We start from the raw sequence: 14,913 nt of genomic DNA on the forward strand, positions 1-14,913 counted from the left end.
TTCCACTGTTAACACAATCAGGACACAGATGACATCTTCTCGCTCATCTGTCAACCGGTGATATGCGGGGAATACAGGAACTTAACCAGGAAGTCCTCCAGAACTGGGTTTGAAATGAACTACTCTACTTATTGGCTGTGTGAGCAGTTGGTTGCGGCAAACTGCTTAGCTTTTCTAAATCTTAGTTAAATATAAAATAGAGAACATAACTAAAATACTGATAAAAGTCTGATCTGAGGGCCAGCAACAACATCACCTTTGTGGGAGTCCTTACAAACACAGAATCTTCGGTCCCACCCCACACCTCCTGAGTCAGAATCTGCACTTCGACAAGTTCTCCAGGGACTCGGGGGCACATTACAGCTCGGGGAGAGCTACCAGTGCCCCGGCGTCACTCAGGATCACCACATCTGGAAGACTTCCAACAGGGAACAGTCCCACAGCTTCCTCCTGTCTCCCAGGGAAACTCGGTCTAGGCTCTTTTTCCGGGCTTGCTCAACATGCAGACAGGAAAGCTTTTCTTAGGGCCCAGCTCAAACTGCAGTTTAGGGTTTTAGCAGGAGTTGTCAGTGGGCCCTCAGCCCCCTCCGCTGAAAGATGCCCAGTTGGTAAACTTGTGATTACCGTCCTCTCAGCTTTGCCGGCAAGAGGTCAGGCTGTGCCAGGGGAGCAAGCCTTTGGGGTCTGCAGGCGCCTCTCGTCCTCGGGGTCTGCAGACGCCTCTCGTCCTCGGGGCCTGGCTATGGTTCGCGCCCACATCCTGCTCTCACCCCTCAGCCCGCAGGGGCTGCCAGGCTCGCTCTCTGCTCCCGGCCAGCGGGACCCGCTCCCGGGCTGAGCATGCCCAGTGCGGGCGCGAGTGCGGCCCGGTCCCCAGTGCGCAGGTGCCACGTCTCCGGGTTTTGGTGGCCGCCGGCCGGAGAAGGAGGCGGAGTGGCCTCAGGGAGGAGAGTCCTCCTGGGAGGGAGTCCTGGAGCCGCGAGTTGTGAGGGTCCACACAAAGGGTGATGCTGGAAGGAGCGCCGTGTAACCCCTTTAGTGTGGGTGACTCCGAGTCACCTGGGGCCCGGGGCGAGCTTACGCCCCAGCATCTCGGGGACCGACGCCTGGGGGCGGGGGCGGTTGCGTCCCTGGGTGGCACTTGGGGGAAGACTTTGTGGAACCACTTTATCTTTCGGTGCCTCAGTTTAAGGCTCCGGGGCAGGGGGCGGGGTGGGAAGGAGAGAGAGGGATATTTGCTTTGGAAGACTGTTTCAAGGATTCCGGGAATAAAAAGCGTTTAGGACCGTGCCTGAAGCATTGTAAGCGCCTGAGGTGTTTCTTAAACAAAATATAAACAAATAAACCCCCCACCCCCGCCAACAACTGTAGGTCGTCAGCTGTCGCTGGATCTGATCCCTCTCCACGCTTTTAACCCCCTACACCCGGCCCGGGCCCGCGGCCCGTCTCCCTCCGGATCCCCTCACTCCTCCCAGGTGCTGCTCGGGAGGCGCCACCCCGGGCGCCCCCCGACCCGGCCCCGGGCCTGCCTGGCGGCGCCGGGAGCACGGGGGGCGACCGCGGAGACCCCGCGGAGTCCGCCGCGGGGCGGCTTCCCGGACGCCCCACCCACCGTTTCCGGGCGAAGCCCTCCACCCGGCCGGCCCCGGGCCCCCAGCGCCAGGGCGCCCCGCGCCCGCCGGCCCCCTCCCTGCCCCGCGGGATCGCGGCCGGCCCGGCCCCTGCCCACCCCCAGCCGGCCGGGCGCGCCGCACTGGGCATGCTCCGTAGCCCGGGCAGGTTGGGGCTGCGAGGCGACGGCTCGGGATCCGGAGCCGGGAGGCGAAGACGTAGAGGGAGACTCGGGGGCTGAGCCAGGAGAGCGCGGCCGGCCGCTAGGGGCGGCGGGGCCCGGGGCCGGGGCGCGCCGAGCCGGCGGACGGGCGCGGCAGGCCGGCACGGCCCGGCGGCTTGGCCGGGGGCGCCCGCTGAGACCCGGGCCCCTCGAGGAGGTGAGGACCGCTCCGGGGAGGCGGGGGCGGGGGCGGGGCGGGCGAGGGGCGGGCTCGCCGGCCGGCGCGGTCCGGGGTGGAGGGGCTGGTGACGCGGGGAGCAGCTAGTGAGCCGCACCGCACACAGGAGCTCACACACACACGCGCGCACCCCCGCGCGCGCACCCACTGGATCTCCAGGCGGCGGCCGCGGCCGCATCTCCGGCAGCAGCTCCGGGCAAAGTGACAGGTAGGAGAAGGCTTTCCGAGTCCCGCCCGAGGATGCTCCCTCCCGCCTGGGCCCGCGGGGCTTGTTTGTTCCCGGCGGGAGCGTCCCGGACGCGCGCGCGCGCACCCAGACGCCCTGCCCCGGAGCCGGTGCGGTGGCCGGGCGCCCGGAACGCGCGAGAGCTGGGGGTCCGCGCGGCCGCCCCTCCCTCTGCAGTCATCGCCTGTTGGGTTTCCTTAGACTCTGTCCAGACATTCGCTGCTTCTGGCTGGAAATAGCTCGGCTCGACGTGTATATGATCATTTCGGTTGGAAATAGTTGGCACGGTGCAACGCATGTAAATGTGTATGCGTGTGGCTCGCCTTACCTCTTCTGGGGAAATAATAGGTATGACTGATTGACCATTTCCACTTAAAACAGCACTGATAGGGCGGCACTCCTTGGGGGCAGTGTTCCAGCTTCCTAAGATAATACAAAAGATGGAGACTAAAAGTGTCTTCAGAATTTTAAAGTTGCCTTTTTCTTAACTAATTAGACCCTACGTAGTACTGTTCTCCCTGTGGACTTCGTAGGCAGTTCTGTTACGGAAGTATGAAAATACTGAATCTTTCAGTTTCCCAGTGTGTTTCAGTGCAACTTTATCTAGAATCATAAAACTATCATTTTTTTTTCCTAGATAAAAATGCAAATGCACATTACAGTTTCATAAATGTGCATGTGTTTGAGAGATGTCTGACTTTTTCTCTAAAACTTTTGAGGTGATTCTACTTCTTGTTCTAAAGCACATGTTTGGAATTTAATTTTGGCCAAAACATCCATGAAAGGTCCATGGATTTTTACTGAAAATGTGATACATGGTGGCCTGTAAATTAAGTTATGCATGTTTAGAGATAATCTAATAATTCTGTTTAATTATGTTTAAATAATTATTTCATTGGCAATAACATCATTCAGACTTTAGCTGTATAATATCTAATACAGAGATAAAGTTTCCCCTTTAAAGAGAAATCAGATTCATAAACTGACCAGTAGAAGCAACTGGTGACTTAACCTGGGCAGTTAACGAAGTGTCTGAGGAACTGTGTTCTTCATAAAAAGTCATATTTTATCTGTATGTGTGTGTAAAATCTTAACTTTATCCATCTAGTTTTATCGAGACTCTTTTCGAGACTCATATATTCAAAAATATATGCTTGAAACAAGAACCGAATATTTTGTTTGCTTTAAACTTCGATGGCCTAAGTTATTGAAATCAGGTAGAAGAACAAAAATTTATCTGGGCAGGGCTGTGTGATTTAATCTGCCTTATCCGTGTTATGTAATCTAACATGTTGTGTTTTGATAGGACAGTCTTGCATATTTTTCAGCTAGTGTTTTAATCTATTATATCATCTTCCTTTTGACGTTTAATAAATGATGCCATCTTGGGAGAACACCTGTTTTCATAAAAATTCACTTTTTAAAGAGAAAACATTTGTTTTTGAATTGGCATTTTTATGGACATGAGACTTGCTGCTGTAAGTGGTAACCCTTTGCATGCAATGTATTGTAACATATGTGAAGGTACCTCATATTCGATTATGGATTATGTTTTCCTCTAATTGCATTATTACTCAGCCATTCCAACTTAGTTTTGATTTAGCTTTGATGATATCACTACCTAGCTCTGAATTAATCAGTGAAAATGCTATTCTACAAGTAACTGTCAAAACAAAATTTCCAAGACTCTATTTGATCACTGGGTATACATGAATATGTGTCAGGATAATGCTACCTTTATTTTGCAAATGCACACCCACACAGAGAGCTTTGTTCTAAAATACTCTTTTGCAAGTTTTATATTGGTGTGCTTGAACAATGTGATTGATGTTAAACTACTTCTGTGCCCTGGAATCTTAAGAAGCTGTATTTTTGCCTTATGAGATGGTGAAACAGGAAAGTTTAAAAAGTATTCAGGGATACCAGAATGATTTTGCAGAAATGGATTTTTAAATCTGTATCACCTCTTTGAAATGTTTCATCCCCCCAGTGGAGATTTAGCCAGTGTTTTGGCCCTCCTATTTTGTCTTTCTTAAAGAGCAAATCCAACACCTTTAGATTAGTGCGTACTGCTGATTTTAGCAACGTGGGACAGTTATATTTGGCAATCCAAATGAATACGGTATTTTCCTAGGATACTACCAAAATCCACTTTGGGGTTTGATTTATTAAGAACTAATACAATGACTGAGGCTTGACTAATATTCAGCTCTAACCCACTTTGCAAGTTAAAATTGAGGTAAAATTGAGCTTTAGCACTGATATTTTCCTGGAACCCATCACATGGCATGCCAGTTTGTGAAAAGATGTGATCAGTAAGCCTGTTTCTGGGTTTAGCATCTGCATTTTCTCCCCCAAACTTTCAGGTGTAGCTGGCAAGCTTAAATTATCAAATTCATTCATTCTATTAATTATATCTGTGGACTTAAAAAAAAAATACATTAGTAATTAGGTGCCAAGGTTGTTTTTTGCTTTAAAAACCTTATGTTGTGAAGAAAATTTATCTTTGTGATCACAGTTCTTATGTAATATAGTCACAGGAAAGAAAGGTTATGTATTTTGCATATTCTCCACAAATGTCTTAACAGTAAGCTCAAGTATTTTGGGGAAGGTAAAGCTGTTCTTTGAAACTTAAGGTTATTGAGCAGATCATGACTCAGTTTTCTTTGTTTTTGACCACTTGTAAACTATGGATGAAACAACATGTTTATTAGCATGAAGGGCACAGGTTTTTAATAAGCTGTCGTCTATCACAGTGAGTCCTGTAAAACCAAGAACTTGTGTGTTTGATATGCAGAATGAGGTCAAGGACTAGTGGAGATGCTTTAATGATCACAGTTGGTATTTCATGTCCAGACTGAAGTTTCTAAAATGGTTGCTTTTGCCCTTATAATGTGAACTTGTGGGCCTTTTTAGTGTCTGTCAGAAAAACTTACCTACCTATGCTGCTAAGTCACTTGAGTCGTGTCCGACTCTGTGCGACCCCATAGACGGCAGCCCACCAGGCTCCCCCGTCCCTGGGATTCTCCAGGCAAGAACACTGGGGTGGGTTGCCATTTCCTTCTCCAACCTACCTATGAGAAAATCAATACCTCTCTTCATTGCCGAGTCTCCGTGGCTTTACTGTCAGTGAGGATGCTGTCTAATTCTCAGTACTGTCCAGGCTGCAGTTTTCTATTTCTCTGTACTGTTCAGGCACTATAATCGCCCTGTGGAGGCCTACCTTTCATTCCTCAATATTAATTTTTCTGTTTCATAGTTTCTCTTTTGATCAAGCCTTCTCCTTGAAAGTAGAACTACTTCCTCAAGGTATAATATTACTTATCTAGTTGTGTGTGAGGATTGGAATATTTCCTGCCATATCAATAAACAAGGATGCCACAGTCCTCAGTGATTCCAGCTTCCAGGGCACTCAGGAAGAAGAATCCCTGTGATCAGTAGCCATTAGGCTGCAGCCACTCCCAATAGGGGAGCCCCAAGGAACTCACGATGTGAAAAACACAGGATATTGGCCCCAGAAAGCGAGACGCATATGACAGGAATGATTTCAGTAAGCCCAGACTTACTTCTGAAGTAGACAACCGCTAACTTCCTTAACTTGAGATATCTGGTTTTCTTTCAGCTCAGTTCAGTTGCTCAGTTTCGTCCGACTCTTTACAACCCCATGGACTGCAGCACTCCAGGCTTCCCTGTCCTTTACCAACTCCCGGAGTTTACTCAGACTCATGTCCATTGAGTTGGTGATGCCATCCAGCCATCTCATCCTCTGCCATCCCCTTCTCCTCCTGCCTTCAGTCGTTCTCGGCATCAGGGTCTTTTCCAATGAGTCAGTTCTTCACATCAAGTGACCAAAGTATTGGAGTTTCAGCTTCAACCTCAGTCCTTCCAATGAATATTTGGACTGATTTCCTTTAGGATTGACTGGTTGGATCTCCTTGCAGTCCAAGGGACTCTAAAGAGTCTTCTCCAGTACCATAGTTCAAAACCATAAATTCTTCAGTGCTCAGCTTTCTTTATAGTCTAACTCTCACATCCATACATGACTACTCAAAAAACTGTAGCTTCAACTAGATGGGCGTTAGTTGGCAAAGTAATGTCTCTGCTTTTTAATATGCTGTCTAGGTTGGTCATGGCTTTTCTTCCAAGGAATTGACAAAAATACTTGAGATGCTGCTGTCTCCCTGGCTTGAAGTCCTAAAAATTCTCACTGTATAAAAGAACTCTCAACTTTTAGGTTGGGATTGTTTTTTAAGTCAACACGTCTTATGTCAACTAAAAATTGAACAACTTGAGAGTTGCGAGTTAAGTTGTATTGGGGGCAAAATGAGGACCGTAGGACGGGAGGCAGCACCTCAGATGCTCTGAGAGCTTGCTCCAAAGTGGCAGTGAGGGAAGGTCATTATATAAGGTTTTGGTGAAGGGGGCATTCAATACCACGAAGCACTCACTTTGTAAAAAGTTTTTTGCTAGTCATGAGGCTTTGATGTCACCATGAAGGGATTTAGTGATTCTCTAGAAATGAGATTCAAGGATTGAGATAAATGTTTTCCTAAGACCATCCTAAAGACCCATGCCCCAGATTCCCTGGAGCACAGAGTGCCTCACTCCACCCTGAACTCCCTCAGAGGCCATAGAGTGTCAGTAGCTATAGCAGCACAGGGGTCAGTCTCCGTAGAGGCAGGTGGCGAATGCCTTTGTTGTTCAGTTGTTGGCAGTGCTCTTGGCAAGTGCCAATTTGAGTTGACACTTAGAATGATACAGATTTTGGCACATTCACGGGCTGGGATTCTGTAGATCTTCAGATATATAAATGGGTTTACTTCACCCCGAGGAGAAGGTGAGCTGGGTGAAAATGCATCACTGAGTAGAAGAGTGAGGAGTTTGAAGCCTGTTTGTAAAAATCTTCCCATTTTGACCAGTTGAACAAGGACGTCCCTCTCCCTCCGCCCACCCTACTAAATCCCACTTTCTAAAAGTCTGGTTGGAAACTCATCTCTTTGGATACTTTTCTGATGCTGAAGGTTTAAGTCAAGTTCACAGAGTGGATGAAAGCAGTCATAAGACTTTTTATGTATCAGCTGGGAGATTCTTATATTCCAGAGGATGAAGGGCCAGTAGAGGTTTTATTTTCTCTGTGTGAACTCCCATCTACTTTTTCTTTCCTTTTCTTTTTGGAATCAAAGTAGATGAAAGGGGCATCAATCAGAAGATGATTTTCTCTGCACACCCCTTTGCCTACTGCCTGGAAAACCTCAGAAGGTTGTGTACCATGTGACTGTAAGATAGTGTTATCTTATCCCCTTGAGTCTCCTTCAGGGCCTGGATCCTTTGAAATTCCACCTCTGGCCACCGAGCCACCCTGGGGGCATGCAGATTGCTGCTTTATGATACATTGCCCTTCTTAAAGGTTCTTCTCCTCCTGAACAATTAGAGGAGGTTGCTGGCTCCCTGATGTGAATGAAGTAGCGTTTGCTCAAAACAGGAGGAAGACAGTCACTCAGGAAACTTAATTGTGAGCAGCTTGTCTGGAGAGAGCAGGTCACAGGCTGGTGGAGTCATGCTTGGCATCTTGCTGTCTCTCCCAGGACTGGAGCTCTTCACTGCAGGACACTCTGTGATGGCACTCCGCAGGTCCATAGAGCTCGCAAATGCATCTTTATTTTCACTTTCTTCCAGTTGACAGTTACGGCAGCTATTGGAGCCGTCGATGAGTCTTGGCATTTAAGGGACTGAAAAGGAAGCACATACTATGTGAGCCTTTAAAATATTTTTTTGATAAGTATGTGTGTGCTAAGTCGCTTCAGTCATGTCCAACTCCATGAGACCCCATGGACTGTAGCCCTCCAGACAAGAATATTGGAGTGTGTTGCCATGCCCTCCTCCAGGAAATCTTCCCCATCCAGGGACTGAACCCGCATCTTTTATGTCTCCTGCATTGGCAGGCAAGTTCTTTAGCACTAGCACCACCTGGGAAGCCCTTTGATAAATATATTTACATGTAATTGTTTTCCTTTGTACTTCATTTACTTTGAACAGTGTGAAGTTTCTGTGACTTTAAAGTGTTGGAATCAGGTGGACCTGTGCTCAGATCCAGACTATGTATGGCATGTGTGAGCTCTGACACTTAGCGTTCACTCTGAGCCTCTGTGGCCACGTCTGTAAACGAGGAGAATCGCTTATAGGGCAGAAGTACGTGGCTGTGCAGCTTGGATGATGTTGGGTACTGTGTTACCGCTGCTTTTACTGCAACTGCTCTTGGTGCTTTTTCTCTTAACACTGCTAGTATTCCCCCTCACTCCCCCATTCTCCTCCTCCTCTGGGGCAAATACCAGTGACTTATCCATGCAAAGCAGGCTGTGCCAGTTCGTATAAAACTTTTGATAAGGGACACTTGTCCTGCCCCGTCTGCTAGTGTGGAAGTTCTAGTCACCTTTTAGGGCCACTGTGTGAATGCCAGGTCTTCCTCTGGGTTTACCTAACCCTGCCACTGCAGCTGGACAGAGGGACCTCACAGTAATTCAGCCCTAACCTCCTTGAAGTTCTGTGACCTGGGGGCTTTGAAATAGAACTCTGTGAGCAGGATGCGACCCCCAGGGCATCTGCGTCTCCCAGCCAGGCTTTGAAAAAAGACCTTCTGGAGCCAGTGAGGCCTGGGAGGAGCGAGGCATCCACCAGGATAATCTGGAGATCTGTGGGGTTTAGGGGGACGTGTGTGACTCCTGCTTCCCCATGGGCTTCAGAGGCAGGAACACTGATGGCAACAGTAACAAAACCACAGATGTTGATTGAACACTAAAAATGTGCTGCTTAAAAAAAAAAAAAATTCTTTATTGAATTCATTACAATATTGTTTCTATTTTGTTTTCTTGGCATTTTGGCTGCCAGGCAGGTGGGGTCTTAGCTCCCTAACCAGGGATCAAGCCTGCATGCCCTGCATTAGAAGGCGAAGTGTTGATTGCTGTATCACCAGGGAGGTCCCCAAATTTAAGTTAACCCTCTTAATTTAACCCTCCACACAGCTTTCTATGGAAGCTCCTAGAAGTATCTGTTTTACATGTGGGGAAAGTGAAACTGAGAATTATTCGCTTCAGGGAGTTAGAGATGAGAAGTCAAACCCAAGCAGACTGACACCAGAACTCAAACTTCTGACTGCTGTGCTGTGTTACCTGCCATGCAAGTACCTGTGGCTGAAAGGTTTGCTACAGTAACAAATTTTGTGAACACTATTTTAAGGGACCGGGTTGAGGTATGACAGAGAAGCTTCTGGCAACCTTGCTGTGACTGTGACCCTGGAATTGAAATAGGAAATTGATACATGGGCCGGAAATCTGAGAGGGATGTTGTCAAATGCTGCTCCAGGGTAGCCTAAAAGTTTATTTAGTTTTCTGAAGGACCAGCTTTTCCTGGGTGAGGTTCCTCAGGTTTCAAGCAGATGTGACCCACTCCAGTTCCTCTGAGGGCCAGGTGAGCATCATGGGGCTGCCTGGGGTAAGCTTACGCTCTAAGACGGGGGTGGTGGTGGTGGGGGCCACGTGTGTCGGGAGCTCTGCCCTGGCCTTCCCTGGGGGGCAGGTCTTCAGATTTCTGCCAGGCAGGTATGGGGCTCATGGTTGCCAGCATCTCTCTGTTTTCAGAGGAAGCATGAAATCCAGATTTCTTTTAAGCTTGAAATATAATTACAAAACCTTTAGAAATAATTAAAGTGAAAATAAACATGTCAGCTTGTGGGGTGGCCAAACAAAACTAGAAATTAAACCACCATATGATCCAGGGAAAACCGCTAGACCATTCAGGTATGGAAAGTGAAATCGCTCAGTCGTGTCCGACTCTTTGCAACCCCATGGACTGTAGCCTACCTGGCTCCTCTGTCCATGGGATTTTTCAGGCAATAGTACTGGAGTGGACTGCCATTTCCTTGTCCAGGGGATCTTCCCAACCCAGGGATCCAATGCAGGTCTCCCATGTTGTAGACGGATGCTTTACCGTCTGAGCCACCAGGGAAGCCACTCAGGTATGACCTAAATCAAATCCCTTACGATTATACAGGGGAAGTGACAAATAGATTCAAGGGATTAGATCTGATAGACAGAGTGCCTGAAGAACTGTGGACGGAGGTTCATGACATTGTACAGGAGGCGGTGATCAAGACCATCCCGAAGAAAAAGAAATGCAAAAAGGCAAAATGGCTGTCTGAGCTCCCACTTCCAGCCTTTTGTCAGCCCTGTGAACTGGAGTCTTTATTAAATGAGCATGGTTCCTTCTTTATCTGTGCTTTTTCCCCATGGTTGAATTTCTTACAAAAGTGGTTATAGCCATTTATTTCCAGTGGACATTCATTTTGGATTCTGAATTTCTTCTGTGTTTTTCCCCTTGCTAATTTTTTTAAGATGTTAGCAAGTCTTCAGGGTTGTGGGAGGCAGGACATGGCTTTCTCTCCTACTTCACGGGACTCCTTGAAAATAAGAACCATTTAGTGGAGAAACGGGGACTTCATCCATGGGGACATGGAGGTCTCTTGCCTGTATCACTGATCTGAACTCTAACCAGTCACAAACGTGTCTGCCTGCTATTGGGTGCTGTTGGGTTTGTCCTGGATGCACGGAATGAAGACCTGTTTCTGCAGGCCTCAGAATTTCAGCATGCAGTCTGCTTACTAGCTCTCATCTTGCTTTTGGGTCTTAAAGGAGGAATTCCATTGGATCAGATGAGAAGGAAGTTCTTTGAACTAGGGCCTCTGCTAATGCGCTCTCACTGGATCAATCACCAAAGCCCCCTTTAGAACTTCTGTTAATTTTTGGTTTTCATTGGCTTTTAAAATGATGGATATGATACATTAACATGTTCCAATTGAAGTGATATTGCAGAAAGGCAATGCAGAAACAAAATATAAAATACCCTCTCCCACCTATACACAGACCCAGATATAACCATCGGCAGCAGCTTAGAGCATCTCTCGCCTCTCCTTTTTCTATATACACATGCTTTTTTTCTTACTACATAAACTGGATCATGTGTAAGTTTTTCTACAAGTTGCTTACTTGCCACTTAAGTGTTTATTGAGGTGATCGTTTCATATCAGTATACTAGTTTTATTTTTTCTTTCCAACATCACATAAACTCTGGTAGTACCATCAATGAAGTATGGAAGTACCATGTTTTATTTAACCGTTCTCTTCTTCTCACTGTTGCAAATTGAAAAAGTGAAGATCTTTGTACCTATGTCTTCATGCACATGTGCTAGGATTTCTTGTAGGTGGTTGCTGTTGAGTCACTAAGTATTTGGTCCAAAGGGTATGCATGTTTTACATTTTGAGAGTGCACTGTCACATTGCCTTTAAGAAAGGTCCCCATGGAATTTCTGTCTTGTGTCCTCTCACATTATGAATATGGTCTGTAACTGAAGCATGCCCCATATCATTTCATTGCTTTAGTAGTTCAGTCAGACCTCAGTTATATACAGTATACCAGGAAAGGACTTTAGAAGTAGTCTGTGTCCTTAAATTTCTTGAAAATATAATAATCAAAAAAGAATTTACCAGTTCATAGGTCAATTTAAGGACTTCTCTGGTGGCTCACTGGTACAGTATCTGTCTGCCAATGGAGGAGATGCAGGTTCAATCCCTGGATCAAGAAGGTCCCCTCGAGAAGGGAAATGGCAGTCTATTCCAGCATTCTTGCCTGGGAAATCCTGCGATAGAGAAGCCCAGTGGGCTACAGTCCATGGGATCACAAAAGAATCAGATACAATTTAGGGACTTCAACAATTGGTGGCTCAGTGGTAAAGAATCTGCCTTCAGTACAGGAGACATGGGTTCAATTCCTGGGTTGGGAATATCCTCTGGAGAAGGAAATGGCAGTTCACTACAGTATTCTTGCCTGTTTAGCGACTAAACGACAGCAACAAGCAGCCAATTTAAAAACTTGTTAGTAAAGAGAAAGCTTGAGTAGAATCTGAGTTGAAAATCTATGTTCTGATCAATTTGATTAGCTGTAAAACTGTAGATTCTTCAGAGCCAGGACGTATCATAAACACCCTTGAATATACAGTCAAAAAAGTGAGATACTGCACAGCCAGAAAAGGTTGATATTGATGGGAAAATCAAATTAATTTCATTGCTAAAAATTCTATCCAGGTGTATTTATATCTTTAGACTTTCAAATACTTAATTATTTAAGAATATTTTTTACCTTCTACTTTCTAATTCTAGAATTACAAGATTCAGAGATAAATCTATTTTATTGAGTTTTATTATTTAATAGATACCTGAACTTAATTTCCATGGTATTTGGAAATAATATATAGACAGAGGACCGTATAAGTTAAAAGCTATACTGCATTTTTATTTAGAGAGAGATTGGGAAAAATACAGAAAATCTAAGTCACTGATTCTCAAGTTTTTTGAGAAGTTATAGCTTCAGTAATTATAGTCGTTTTCAATGTTGCTGCTGCTAAGTCACTTCAGTCATGTCCGACTCTGTGCGACACCATAGACGGCAGCCCACCAGGCTCCGCCGTCCCTGGGATTCTCCAGGCAAGAACACTGGAGTGGGTTGCCATTTCCTTCTCCAATGCACGAAAGTGAAAACTGAAAGTGAAGTCACTAGGTCGTGTCCAACTCTCAGCGACCCCATGGACTGCAGCCTACCAGGCTCCTCCGTCCATGGGAGTTTCCAGGCAAGAGTACTGGGGTGGGGTGCCATTGCCTTCTCCGGTTTTCAGTGTTATAAAGTGAATTATTTGTCGATGTTTAGAATTTTATAACATCACTTAAAAGATTGGAATCATCCTCAAGCATCATATTATCAGGGTAAGTAAATCTTGATGTAGATAAATAGCAGGAAATGAAGTTATTGTTTCTTTTTCGTCTGTTTCTCCAGATACCCATTTTTAAGACAAATTCTGGTGAGGCTGGCAATGACATGGGGATTCTGACTGCATGCTTTCTGCGTGTTTGTTTTTATAGCATGCAATGAATTGTAGAAACATGGTAGGATTCAATTATATTTCCTTGGCATTAAAACCTTGGGTGTTCAGGAAAGTCTGTACTAGATTTTGCTTCTGGAAATGTTATAGCATTTTAAGTTCACAGGCGATTTCCTTTAATAGTACCTGTGGAAGTCTCAGTGGAGGACCCCTCCTGGCCCCTCTTTAACCTTGTGTCATTCGGGGCCTGCTGGGGAACAGATGGAACGTGTGGACTGGGTCCTTTGCGGAAGGCTTCATAAGGCTATGGGCGGCCCATGCCTTTAGAAGGTGTGGGCAGGTGTAGGGAACACAGCCAGAGTGAGAGCCGCAGAGGGGCTTAGCACTGTGGGGAGCTTGCCTGCTCCAAGTGAAGGGCAAGAAGGACTGTTCTCCAGGAGCTGCGTCCTGCTGTAGAGGACCTGTCATGTCCCTGCAGGGAGAAGGCAGGGGAATAATATGCCTGCATCACTCTCCTCCTGCCCTCGGACCTCCGGCTGGAGCCTTCCATTAGCCGGCTGGCTGGTGCAGACGGACCCCAGAGGGCAAGAGGGGAGAGACGGGTGACAAGGAAGGTGAGTGGGTCTGGGCAGGAGGACTGCACCTTCCACATACCTGCTTGTCTAGAGGTTAGGCCAGGTTGGAAGGCCCATGGTCTGGCTTTGTGGCCAAAGAAAAGAAAACCAGCCACAATGACTAGATTTAAATAGAAGTCAGGAATGTTCTAAAATGTCACAAGCAGATACCACTAAGATACACGGTGGGCCTTAGAGTAACAGTTAAAAATAGCATTTTTTTTTTTTTAAGTTCATTTGGAATGCCTTGTGTTTCTTGGGAAATGAGCACAATGGGAAACTTTATGTGTTTATCTGAAAAGTGTAGGCTGTAAGCAGGAGACACAGAAGGGATTCATGAAGTCCACAAATAACATGGAGTTGGATACCTAAGATGTAATTCCTTTGCTTTTAATATTTTATGAAAATATTTTATCTAAAAATGTCAGGTACCTGGGGAAAAAGATGAGAAGGAAATTAAGGTTATTAACAGTAATTTTCCTTCAAAGAAGTCAATTTAACTGAATCATTAGCATCACTGAGGAGAAACGAACAAGCTGTATTTTCCCATTTGTTCAGCGTGGCCGTAAGACTCAGACTTCAGGCTCATTTGTTCCCTCCTTTTCTTGGAACAGTTGTTTGAAAAGGTGAAGACGGCTGTGGGCTGTGTTGGTTTGTGTATTTGTCCTCAATGAACAAGCAGTGAATTGATTACAATCATAAAATCCAAGTGCCAGAAGGAATGTCAGGTTCACTTGTGCTTCCCTCCTTGCGTGATGCTGTGAGAAACCAAGTCAGGAGCTTTCAGCAGCTGCTGGTTTGCAAATTCCCCGCTTGGGGTCTGCGGGAGGCACATCCCTTCCCTCTGGAGACGCTGCACTAGATGAGTTTCTCTGCTTTACCCTGTAGACTCCTCAAGTCCCGATTTCCAGGCCTTGCTTGGCCATGTATTAGAGGCGGGTCTTCTTGAGCATCTCTCCCACCACCCCTTGCCCTTAAAATGGTCTTCTCTGGAGCTCTCTGCATTGCTCTCGACTCTTATCATTGTACAGACTCTTTCTGTATACGATAACTCATCCACTTTTACTTTTTCTTTTTTACAACCAGTTATTCACTAATGACTCCCATATCCCTGACTTCTTGTCTGAGCTCCACTTA

At 46.3% G+C, this 14,913-nt stretch overlaps 1 protein-coding gene across 6 annotated transcripts in view; it reads left to right on the plus strand.

Moving 5' to 3' along the window:
• Positions 1-1,464: 1,464 nt before the first annotated feature.
• The window catches only part of PLCB4 (phospholipase C beta 4), a 477,139-nt gene continuing 463,690 nt past the window's right edge, over positions 1,465-14,913 (plus strand). For 2 of the 6 annotated variants that reach the window (XM_069546386.1, XM_069546390.1), the window contains exon 1: positions 1,465-1,991. The gene's annotated coding sequence lies outside the window, so the exon portion shown is untranslated. Of the gene's footprint in view, positions 1,992-2,019; positions 2,221-14,913 lie in introns of those variants that run through there. The other 4 variants (XM_069546385.1, XM_069546389.1, XM_069546388.1 and 1 more) reach the window with 3 other exon arrangements.

The sequence above is a fragment of the Ovis canadensis genome, chromosome 13 (assembly GCF_042477335.2).
Source record: "Ovis canadensis isolate MfBH-ARS-UI-01 breed Bighorn chromosome 13, ARS-UI_OviCan_v2, whole genome shotgun sequence".
Lineage (NCBI taxonomy): Eukaryota > Metazoa > Chordata > Mammalia > Artiodactyla > Bovidae > Ovis > Ovis canadensis.